The sequence below is a fragment of the Nicotiana sylvestris genome, chromosome 11 (assembly GCF_000393655.2).
Source record: "Nicotiana sylvestris chromosome 11, ASM39365v2, whole genome shotgun sequence".
Taxonomy (NCBI): Eukaryota; Viridiplantae; Streptophyta; class Magnoliopsida; order Solanales; family Solanaceae; genus Nicotiana; species Nicotiana sylvestris.
The window spans coordinates 69,313,988-69,326,640 of NC_091067.1; positions in this window are offsets into that span (position 1 = coordinate 69,313,988).

Below are 12,653 nucleotides of genomic sequence, written 5' to 3' on the forward strand. Positions count from 1 at the left end.
AGTTTGGGTGGAAGAAAGAGAAATAGAAAAGATGTTGTTGAGCCCCGCCAATGACAGGATCCAGTGGGAATTACTACTCAATGCTTTCAGCCTCAATATCAACCCCATGGATATCCCTGTGCTCCAGATAATCATCCACAATGCTACTTCTCTCCACAAAATCCCCAAAGTCATACCTTACTTTCCCAGTACTCCATCCACAATGTACCACCATATGCTCCACATCCATAGGACCCGCGATGGTCTGTACCATTTCAGCAAATATCTTACCTGCCTCCTCAAGCATATCAAACACCTACCCGTAAAAGGTTCCAGTCGAGGCTAGAGTACAAAATGAAAAGGCAATAGGAAAAAGAAAAAACCTTCACTCTTATTGGAGAATCATATGCCAGTTTATTCCAAAGGTTGAGGCAATTGGACATGTTGAAGCCGATTCAGACAAAAATTCTAAACCCTCTTCCAAAGAATTTTGATTATTCTCAAAGGTGTGCATATTGCTCTAATGCCCCGGGTCACAGCATAGAAAAGTGTTGGCATCTGAAAAGAGCAGTTCAAAAGCTTATTGAGGCATGTGACATTGTCGTGCAAAATTCAGATGCAGTAGACACTAGCCAAAATCCATCGTCTGTTCATAATGAGACGCATATATTAGGCATGATTTGTGTTGAAAAGGAATATGAGAACTTTTCTGAGATCCTCGGAGGGCCACTTGCCACAAATCTTTCAGCGCTATCAGTCTCGATTCCAGAAGTTGATCTTAAGAAAGAGCCAGCAAAAGGGACCCAAAAGCAATTTGCTAAGGTCAATGTGATGGAGACTTGTGAAGGTCCTAGTACTGTTGATGCTAAACTCAGTGGCTAAGATGTTGAGCTTGGTGATTGGAAAGATGTTTCTTTCTTGGCTAGCCAAGGAGGAGTCTTGGTGGTTTATTTTGTTGTCATTTTGTTGTCCGGTTTATTTTAGGGTTGTAATTCGGATATTGTCTTGTGGCTCAAACCCTTCTATCCTTTTATTTTTCCTAGTTCGTTTGGTCGTGGTAACCCCTTTTAGTGTTATCTATGTTTGTTCCAGGGTTGTAACCCCAGTTTAGTTTGCTTGTTTTGTTGTTCAAAACCTTTCACCGTTTGTCTAATGCAATTTTCTGTTTTTTGTTATTTCTAGTCATTTTTGCTTAGTTCTCTTCTCCTTTTATAGTTATTTTCATGCTTGCTCTAGTGGCATGACATGCACGTATAATTCTAGGCCTGGTCTTAAAAGTTAGTTTAATCATGAAGCAATGAAATAATTTTGAAGATGATAGGGACATTTGAGGGACATAAGTACAGATATGGACATTTTGAGATCATTTAAAGCCTGAACTGTGTGAAACTGGGGCAGATAATTTGGGAAGCTAATAGGATGACAAGATTTTGTTACAAGAGGGTACATCCCAGACAATTTTAAGCGAGCAGTTTTGAATTCAAGTGCACCTCAATTTACAAGATAAAGTCAAGAGAGTGTGCTCCAAATTGACGGAGGATATCCATTGTGAAGAGGGAGTCACCCAATGAGAGTTTTGTACTTGATAAGGCACTAAAGAAAAGTGGAAGGCATATCAGTGATATCAATACTGAAGCTGCAAAAGAAATGTTGTACTTGGCATTTTCAGGGATTGGGAGGCCCTTTTTCAGTTACCCAAATACTTTATGCCATTTCGAACCCTTTTTGAGCATGTGCTAATTTTCTTACCTTCCCTCTTTTGGAATCAAGTTAGAGTCCAAAAAAAAAAGTTCATGTCCCCATAGGTTTATTTTAGAAAATTTATTCTAAAAGAAAAGTCAAAAATAAAAATAAAAACACAAAAGAGAAAAGAGAAAAAGAAAAAAGAAAGAAAGAAAAAACAAAAAGAAAAGGAAAGTAAAATAGCAACAATAAAGAGTAGTCTTTTGAATTACGTTCGACCTGATTCTTGTCACCACAAGATACATACGTAGTTTTAAGGTTCGGTAGCACCAAATAAAATATTTCATAATCCCACGAAGTCGAGAGTGGGCAGACTTTCTTAGAAATTCCATCTCAAAAAAAATAAAAAATAAAAAAATCAAATTCTCTTGTTTTAGAAATTGGGGCAAAGTTTTGAAATGCTTTTCAAAAGTTGTAAATAAATTAACCCTGTTGTCTTAGTTATTTTGAGCCTTTATTATATCCTTTCTTTCTAACCATGTCCAAAAGCCACATTACAATCCAAAAGACCTCAGAGATAATCTTTGAGAGTTCTGAGTCAGACATGCCAGGAGCATATGATATTTCTATCATGGTTAATGCCTTGTCGTCTGCAGAATCAGAGGAAAAAAGAAGAAAAGAAAAAATAAGAGTCTTATCGGTGAAAATCTTCGCACCATAAGGCGATGGTAAGTTGAGAGAAAGAACAAAATGAGAGAGGCTTGATGGTGAAAACCCTTCGAGCACTACAAGTCGAATAAGGACTGTGAATCAGATAGGATAATCGGAGCATTGACGCCCAGTTTCACGGCGAAGTGGTACAACAAGAGTTGAATATTAGACTTGCTTGACATATTAGGCCATTTAATCCAAAAGTGCATGCCATGGTCATTAGAGTTGGTATCCACATCTGATAAGTTTCTACTTGGTGATTTTCCTGTTAGATATCATTTCATTCCATTATCCCTTACTATGTTCCTCTTGATTTGTTTAAGTCCTCTTCTTGAGTCTGTTTTATCAAAACAAGTGAGAAATGACTTCAAAATTTGCTACCAGCTTTCCAATTGCACAAAGCGGAGTCTAGCTAGTACATCAAAGTGGTTTAAGTCAGGAAAGAGTAGTATGCGCACCGTGTTTGTGACAATTGACGTGCTTTGGGATTCATGTGAAATACAAAGGTTCGGTAAATGTCAACTCATGAGCGAAAAGTAAAATACAACAGATAGAGGGTATTGGTCTTGAATGGATCAGAGGTGTTTACTATGATAAGGGTTGAAAGAGAAAGTGGTTAATTAATAAACAAGCAAGGTATTTCAAGTTGAAATCAAGTTATCATAGCAACTGACGGAGCAATCTCCCTCAAAGTCAAGGCCACAAACCAACCATCATGTTTAAACTCACAAGTTTTCTTTGTTTGAAATAAGGACAAAGAATATGTCCAAATCAAAGCTTGGAAGATTGAATTTTTCAAGTGCAGTGCCCAAATTTGGTTAGCACAAAGGTTGTTTGAGAACTTGCTAGGCATTCCCCTGGTTGAGATGACCATTACCTCCTAGGCATTCTCCCTGGTCGGAAAGGATTTTAGTTTTCCTTAAGTTCAGAGGTCCCGCCTGCAAAATAGGGTTTGTTTTAGTTTCCTTAAATTATTAATCTTTAGCATTCCTTAAGTTCAGGGGTCCCGCCTGGAGAAAAGGGTCATTTTTAATTTTCTTAAGTGATTAGTCTTTAGTTTTTCTTGAGTTCAGGAATCGCTCCTAGAGAATAGGGTCAGTTTTTAGTTCCCTTAAGTTGTTAGTCTTAGTTTTCCTTATGTTCAAGGGTCCCGCCAGGAAATTAGGGTCAATTTTAATTTTCTTAAGTTGTTAATCTTTAGCTTTCCTTAAGTTCAGGGGTCCCACCTGGAGAATAGGGTAAGATGTTCCTTAAGATTTCAATATGTAGTTTCTCTTAAAGTTCAGGGGTTCCGCCTGGAGAATAGGGTCAATTTTAGTTTTTTTAAGTTGTTAATCTTTAGTATTCCATGAGTTCAAGGGTCCCGCCTAGAAAATAGGGTCATTTTTAATTTTTTTAAGTAGTTAGTCTTTAGTTCTCCTTGAGTTCAGGGATCCCTCTTGGAGAACAGGGTCAGTTTTTAGTTCCCTTAAGTTGTTAGTCTTAGTTTTCCTTACATTCAGGGGTCCCGCCTGGAGTATAGGGTCAATTTTAGTTTTCTTAAGTTGTTAATCTTTAGCTTTTTTTTAAGTTCAGGAGCCCTGCCTGGAGAAGATGGTCATTTTTAATTTTCTTAAGTGGTTAGTCGTCTTTAGTTTTCCTTGAGTTCAGGGGTCTTACCTAGAGAATAGGGTCAGTTGTTAGATTTCTTAAGATTTCAATATTTAGTTTCTCTTAAAGTTCAGGGGTCCCACCTGGAGAATAGGATCAACTGTTAGTTTCCTTAAGATTTCAATATTTAGTTTCTCTTAAAGTTCAGGGATTCCACCTGGAGAATAGGGCCAGTTGTTAGTTTCCTTAAGTTTTCAATCTCTAGTTTTCTTGAGTTCAGGGTCCTGCCTGAAGAGTAGGGGCAATTTTTAGGTTAGTCAAGATTAGATTATAGTTTTCCTTAAGCTCGATCTCACAGGAGACACACATCCTAGTCGAGTTTTATTTTTACCCTCATCATTGCATCTTTCATCAATAGCGTAGGTGATTTATAGTTTTACTAACAACTCACAAATCTTCCTAGTGCAAATTGGGGTAGAAAATTTTATTTGTTTTGTTGTTTGTGATTGGAAGCACCCACCTGGAGAACAAGGTGCAACATTTCAAAAATCGGTTTAGATCCAAGTCAAAGAAGCACCAGGAACCCGCCTGAAGAACAGGGTCAACTTTCAGTTTACAATTTCAAGTTAGAGAGGCATTAGGAGCCCACCTGAAGAATAGGGTCAGTGTTCAGGTTTCAATTTCAAGTTCAAGAGGCATCACGAGAATCCCGCCTGAAGAATAGGGTAAACTTTCAGTTTACAAATTCAAGTCTGGGAGGCATCGGGAGAACACCGCTTGAAGAATAGGGTCAGCTTTCAATTTCAAGTCAGAGAAGTGTCAGGAGAATCCCGCCTGAAGAACGGGTCAACTTTAAGTTTATAATTTCAAGCCAGAGAGGCATTAGGAGCTCACTTGAAGAATAGAGTCAATTTTCAATTTTTGAGTTCAAGAGACATCAGGAGAATCCCGCCTGAAGAACAGGGTCAACTTTCAGTTTTCAAGATTGAAGTCAAAGGTAGTAGGGGTCCGCCTGAAGAACAGGGTCAACTTTTAGTTTTCAAGATTCAAGTCAAATACAGTAGGAGTCTGCCTGAAAAATAGGGTCAACTTTCAATTTTCAAGATTCAAGTCAAAGACACCAGGATCCAGCCTAGAGAATAGGGGCAATTTTTAATTCAAATCATAAGTAGCACGAGCCGCCTGAGGAACAAGGTTTTCAAGCTCAAGCCTACTCCAAGTTCAAGTTTCTTTCAAGTGCAAGCAACAGGATACCCGGCTGAAGAACAGGGTCAACCTCAAGTTTTCTTTATATTCAAATCAGCAGGATGCCCACCTGAAGAACGAGGTGAATTGTCGGTTTCATGTTGAAGGAGCAAGTAAAGATTAAAGGAAGATTCAAGACAAGAAGTAGATAGGATATTGTATTTTTATTTTATATTTTTCTGTAATTTTTCCTTTTATTTTGATGTAATCGCGGGAACCACGGACCGGAACCTAGACGGCACCTCAATCAGCTCTCCACCTCAGTACTCCATCGCTCTTCTCACTTCTGAACTACACGTGGCCTGATTCCTTTATAGCCATGGATATGTAGGTAGCTCAGCTACTAGAGCTCGGTCACATTCTCCTTTCTTTTAGCTTTTGGTCTCTCTAAATAAGAGTCGGGTCAAAAAACCTGTCTAGTCTTTCTTTGTCTGAAAATACTTCGTGTTTCCAATCAAAGAAGGGCAGTGGTAGACATGTAATTTTTGACCCTCCCCAAGATTTTATACATTTTAGCATTTAAATATTTAGTTTAGGTCTAATAAAGTTATTTCAACTAGCTTTGACTCTTTTACTTTATTTTTATCACAAAAATAAAAATTACAAAAATAGTTTCATTAATGTTTTGTAGTCATACTATTTTACTAGGATTTTTTATATATAATCTTGAAAACATACCAAAATAATCTCACAACATAATACTATTTATTTTAATTAATTAAGGTTAGTTTTATATTTTTATATTATAAATATTATATAATTTTAGAAGGAAGAGTTAGTTTTGGGTTGGTTTATCCCATTTTAATGAATTTTGTAGTCCATTTTTATTTTTTGGCCCAATTTTAAGTCCCAATCAGACCAAGCTCATACTCCCTTAACCTAAAAAAACCATTCTTCTTAACCCTAGACATGAGACACAACAAAAAGGACCTGAGAAAAAAAATCATCAACCGTTTTTTAGGGAAAAAAGCCTTGAGCACCCTTTCTTCCTCATTAGAAAACCCTAGAGAACTCCCTTGAATGAACCAGCCGCAACTCCCAAGAACAACCATCCCTCAACGTATTCTTCTTCTTCGGACCGAAGAGAACAAGCAGCGACACAAGGCCCTTCAACCATGTCTTCTTCTTGGGCTTCACCCTGAACGAACCTATAGCAACCTAATACACAAAAGATGAGCCATTTTCCATCATCTGACCACACCCTAGATGAGCAACTTAATACACACAGCAAGAGAAGCAAGCACCCTTCTTCTTCAAGATTTTGTCTCACGACCAGCGACCTTCTTCTTCGAAAGAAACGAGGAGTAGCAGACCACCCCCAATAGAGAACGACCTCCCTCCCTCGTTTCGCTTTCATTTGATTCTATCTTGCTGTCGAGCTGGCCAAATTCCGGTGGGCCTTCATGGCGGCTGTTCCAATAACTCCAAGAAACAAGCGGAAGCCCTCCCTTTTGAAGAACCTGAAAAACTCTAGTCCTAATCTCTAAGATTCAGCAGCTAGAATTTCACAAAAAACAGTGACGAGAGGGAAAAGATGACTTCGGCCATTATGGTCATTTTCTTCTATTTTTATTCTTTTTCTGTTGTTACAATCGCACACAGTTAGGTAAAAAGAACGGATAGAATTGAGGAGGAAAATTTGGGTTTTGATTTTTTGTTTTCAAGTATGGAAATGAAGTTAAGTCGAGTTTGATTGGAGTTCGTCGCAGATTAGAGGTCCCCGTTAAAGTTGAGCTTGTCGTTTGTGGTTCCTGACGGAGTTTCTGTTGCGATGTTTGTTTTCCGTTTGGTTTAGATGTCGGAGTTTGTCACATTTGTACGTTTTAGCCAAAAAATCAATTTGGAGAATATGTCTTGTTGAGGTCCATAACTCTCTCTCTTTAATCACAAGTTTAATACTGTGTTGTGATACTTATCTATATAATTACTTGTGCTAATCCAGTTGATTGACTGGATGTATTATTGCTAGTGTGTCATACTGAATGGCTGATTTTTAGTTGATTTGTGTTGAAATGAAGGATTTAGGAAGAACAATAATTAATGAATCTTGGAGAAACTGTGATTTTAGTTGTTTGTCCATGGGAAATCCGCTCTTGAAACATAAAAGTAGTTGGACCATGGGTTAAATTAAAAATGAAATGAATAGTAGCAGAGAGACGAATTTCATGGACATTTGTTTTTTTTAATTATTTTTTATATGATTTCTTTACTTTGGGATCATTATTATCTTCAAGCACGCTCTTAATTAATCTATTATCGTGATTGTGTACACGTTCGCGTTATATAATTAGGATTCTAAAAATAAATTCAAGGTATGCGTTCGCGCAACTTCGACCAAATTTTCTTAATAATAATAAAGTGTGATTAATTGTGGACACGTACGCGTGACATGATTTTTACGTGCCAAATGAAATAAGTACACGTACGCGTGACTCATCTTAGGATAATTTCCTAATTAAAAGTGGTAAATGCACAAAGGTTTTAAAATAAGTTATTAGACAATTTAATTAAGCCAAGTATGATTAAAGCGACCGTGCTAAAACTATGGAATTCGAGAATGCCTAATACCTTCTCCCGGGTTAACAGAATTTCTTACCCGGATTTTTGTGTTTCGCGAACCATAAATAGAGTCATCTTCCTCGATTCGGGATTTTAAACCGGTGACTTGGGACACCATAAATCATCCCAAGTGGTGACTCTGAATTTGAATAAATAATCCTGTTTCGATTATTGTCACTTTAATTGGAAAAACTCTCTTATATCCTTTTCCGGTAAAAAAGGAGGTGTGGCAGTTGTTGTTTCATGTTATTGCCCGAGGGGTTGATACGAGTGATTGTTAGGTAGCCCGAGGGGTTGGTTCTATTGATATTTTGCCCGAGGGGCGGTTGTGGTGCTTGTTTTGCCCGAGGGGTTGTTTTACGTTTCTATCCTTTTCTCACTGTTTTCATCACTCGTTTGAAACTATTGAAAGATGTTTTAAAGAGGTTTTTTTGAACTGAGATGTTTTCACGTGTTTTACTTTTTTAATGCATTGTTCTAGACTTATACTATTTTGGTGTGGTGTAATGTTGTGGTTTACGTGTTTTCTTACTGCTCAGCTACCTTTACTTTTATTACTCACTGAGGTTGCATACAGACATTGCTTCTTGCACCCTGTGTGCAGATTCAGGAGTCTCGGGTCACGCTAGCGAGTGTTGATTTGCCTTCCAGCAAGCTTTCGGAGTTGACTAGGTAGCTGCTTGGTGCTTGCACCACAGTGCTTGTCCTTCCTATCTTTATTCCACTTTGTATTAGCTTTGTTTCATACTATGTTATTTTTTCATATTTCTAGACGAGTTGTAGTTGCTCATGACTGGTGACATCCCGATGTCGGGCTGTATTTTGTTTTCGCACTGTTCTATTGTATCTTACATTTTGGGATTTTAGCTTATTAATGACCTTAAATGACTTATGATGATTGTTTGGTTGGTTTTGGGGTTTGTGTCGGCTGGCCTAGTTTCACGATAGGCATCATCACGACCGGGCCCGTTTTAGGGTCGTGACATACAAGAATATCAACAATAATAATGCATGTAAAATGCTGAAAAAGGAAGATGTTTCAACAATAATAATTTCGCCTCAACGTGATAATGACTTTCACAACTTCAACACCAATAACTCAACAATGAGAGACAATGTATAACCATGATTCTAAATAAGAATAACTCACAATGGAAGAGATAACATGTAGCAATGACTTCAAATAATAGAAATCAACAATGAAAGAAATAACATGAACAATAACTTCAATTAATGATAATCAACAATGAGGAGATATCATGTAACAATAAAAAAGGCAACAAGTTCAACTAAAGCATGAGAGCAATTTATCAATTAGGAGGTAGAACAAGTGTTAACGAAATCATTTAAGGCATATAAGGATAGACTAACACAAGTAATAATAGATTGACTAGGAGAATTTAGAACATGATATGGTTTCGTATAATCCGTGTACATACTCCTCACCTTGCGTATACGGATTTCACTTAGCAAAATTGAATCAAATAGTACAAATCCTAAGAGGTAGTTTGATTAGCGAAAACACACACTTAAATTATGCTCGCTAATCAAAGATAGTATAGTATAAGATCATATCCACGGGAATTTGATTTAAACAGTATGCTTGTAGTTTCTAGCTTGATTGCTATCCAAGAGGATCAACAATTGAGATTTATATGATTACTAATTGAAATCAACTAAGAATCTAAAGTTATTGACTAGTGACTATCGAGACAAGGAATAAGTAAATAATGTTATCAGTGGGAGAAGATAGGGTTTTGGCAGGATAGGTGCAAGATAATTGTTCGGGATGTAACTCTAGATAATTCACTTCTAATGTTCAAGTGAGTCTCTCGAATTCACTCGATTATTAGTTCGAACGTTCAGCAGAAACTCCTCTCTCGATTAAGTCACAACCTCATAATATGAACCAAATTAAGCACTGTGAAGATATGTAAGAATGCGTAGTGGATTGGTCTTTAGGAAAACCTCTTTTGATTATTCTCCTAACTGGGTTTTATCGATGATTCAACTAGCCTCTTTCAATTACTTAGTAGAACCTATGAACTCAACCAACAATTTCATGTAAATATATCATAAGTTACGCCTCTCTCGATTACATGAACTAGTGAATATAGATGCAACAATTAAATCTTCCAAAACACTTCAATACATAAAACTAGAGTTATAATTCACAAATAATCATCAATACACAAAATCCATCAAACCCTAAAAGGAACTAATCCATAGACATGGAGAAATACATCATAGATATAATTAAAGTATAGAAACACATAGATTCGATCCAAACTGAGGCTTGAGTGAGGAAGGAATGATGAAATCCTTGTGCTTATATTCTTCCAACTCCTCCTTAGCCTCCTTAGGTCAAAAGTCTGTCAAAAGTACAGAAAATAATAGTTTTTCATATATTTATACCAAGTAGGGTCAGGCCCGGATGAAACCACCCTTTCCTAGCCGAAAAAGGAAAATAGCTCTGGGAAAAATGCACAGGTGCACCGCATGGGGAGACATGCCACACTCTGTGCTTGTGGGACTTATTAGAGAGCTCACAAAATTGTCAGGCAGTTAAATTTACACTTCCAAGGTACACACCACGCCACCCCACGCGCCGTGGTAGTGCATATTCTTTAGAGTACAACTTCAGCCTTGATTTTTTGATGTCCAGGCTTGATCCTCAACCCCCCAACACGATCCCGGCTTAATCTCTTAGGGTTTTACTCAGACTTCAAATCTCCAAATAGCTCGAATTAGCTCCACAACATCTACATAACTCAAAATCAGTCCTACAAGGCATAAAACACACAATAAGTGCAAAACACTACCAATTAAAGCTCAAACACAAGTAAAGTGCAATGAATTAGAGTGCAATAAGAGATTAAAATATGGGATTATAGCCTACCATCAACACCCCACACTTAAACCATTGCTCGTCCTCGAGCAATTAAACTACACTTCATATAGACACGGTCTTTTTAAACAACTCTCCTAACTAATCACACCAATAATAATTAAAACAGATTAAGAACAATACCGTAACATCCTCACCTCAAGATTTGACGCAAAAGAACCACACATTTTTCACTTCCCTCTCACTTACTCTAATAGAGGTCAATGACATTACCTTTCCTACGTAAATCAAGTGCTCTCTCACAACAATAGAGAGTAGTTCTACACACAATAAAATTCAAGAACTCAAGATAGAAAGAATTCACTCACTCTCAGAATTAAAATTCATGTGCCACAAAGGATGTACCATAGGCTTGCCCGTAGTGTACTATTCTACTAATTGAGCTGATTCAGTCAAGGAAAAGTAGGACTTTATTTGGTTGTAATGTAGGCTGCGGGATGGGTAGGATACATTTGGATATAAGAGTGACTACACCTCCTTAAACACTTTAATACATATAGTTAGCCATTCAAAACCCCACACTTATGTCAGATCATAACTCCACATTCACATCAATATACATCAACTCCCTACTTCTTTATGCATAGTTACATCAAGAGTTACCTCAATCAAGGAACGGTTTTTTACAACCATACAACTAATTTTTTTTTCCTTTTTTCCAATTCAAGTGGCTCCTACTTTTTCAAAATGGTGTACATTTATCCTTATTTCAATAGTTCCAATCAAAATCCACACCAACACCCCAAACTTTAACTTTTACAAAGTTCATAACAAATTCAAGTGCTTACGAGAGGTAATGGTTCAAATAGAAGGTCAATTCAAACAAATGGATAAGGCTTGTAATGTGGTTGACAAAGAAACAAGATTACAGGCTCAAAGGGGTTAGCTAAGATACACAACAATTAGTTGGGTAAAAGCATATAACTAGCTCAACAAAGAACGGCCTATATCACTTCCAAGTGTGAATAAAACTAGTATTTCACTTTGCAAACACAGGGGCAAGTTTTAGACATAAAATTCAATGCATAGAATAACACAAAACCTCACACATACATGAAACATAACTCACTCGAGATTAGACTCATCAAGACACTCTAGTCAAAGTAGTTAAGCAAAGTTAAGATCATACAATTTAAGGTACTTATGCAAGAGTCAAAAACTGAGCCTAAGCGTCACAACTAAAGCACTCAATATTCTTGTCGCGCCTCCGGTTTTTGACATTCGTGGGGGTAATAACTCATTTCCTTTTGAGAATTGGGTATTTTGAAGATTCGCCACCTAACAGATTATGGTGTGTTAGAGCACCTAGAGTGATTAACTTTTAGACTAGTTTGCATTACCAGAGATTTAGGGTAAGGGCTCGAAATAATCTTGAGGGTAAGGTGTTAGGTACTCCTCTTGGTCCACAACGGTGGATCCCGGCCGAACTTATACTTATGAATTATTCCTTTAACAAATAAATTGTTGACCACATACTTGCAAATAAGGAAATGTTTTGGATACTGTATGACTCAAAGAATTTGAACAAGTTGCCTATAAAAGAGTAAGGATTAAACATCGGGAATTGGGAAAGAGGGGTCCTAGGTTGGTTAGCCTATAGGATCACCCCACAGAATGCTCGGTAACACTCCACAATGAGGGGCTACACGTGACATTAGCGTATAGTCATCATATCCTTTTCTACCCAAATCCCTCCCCTTGGTCATAGCCTAACGCGTTCTAGAAACCTTTAAAATGTCCTATGCGTGCACTACCCGTCCCTTCCTTGTTGCCCTGAGGGTATTTTCGGACCTCTACTTTCGGACAGTTCTAAAACTTCCTAAGGTTTTAAAGGATAAAAGTCTAGGCGTCAATCAAGAACAAGTAGGACTGCATTTAAAGAGAACAAATTACAGGCTCACAGTAACCTCCACAAATATAACAAGTAAATGCATGTCTTCAAACAACCGTCGAGTATTTAAGAGAAAATCCTAGAACA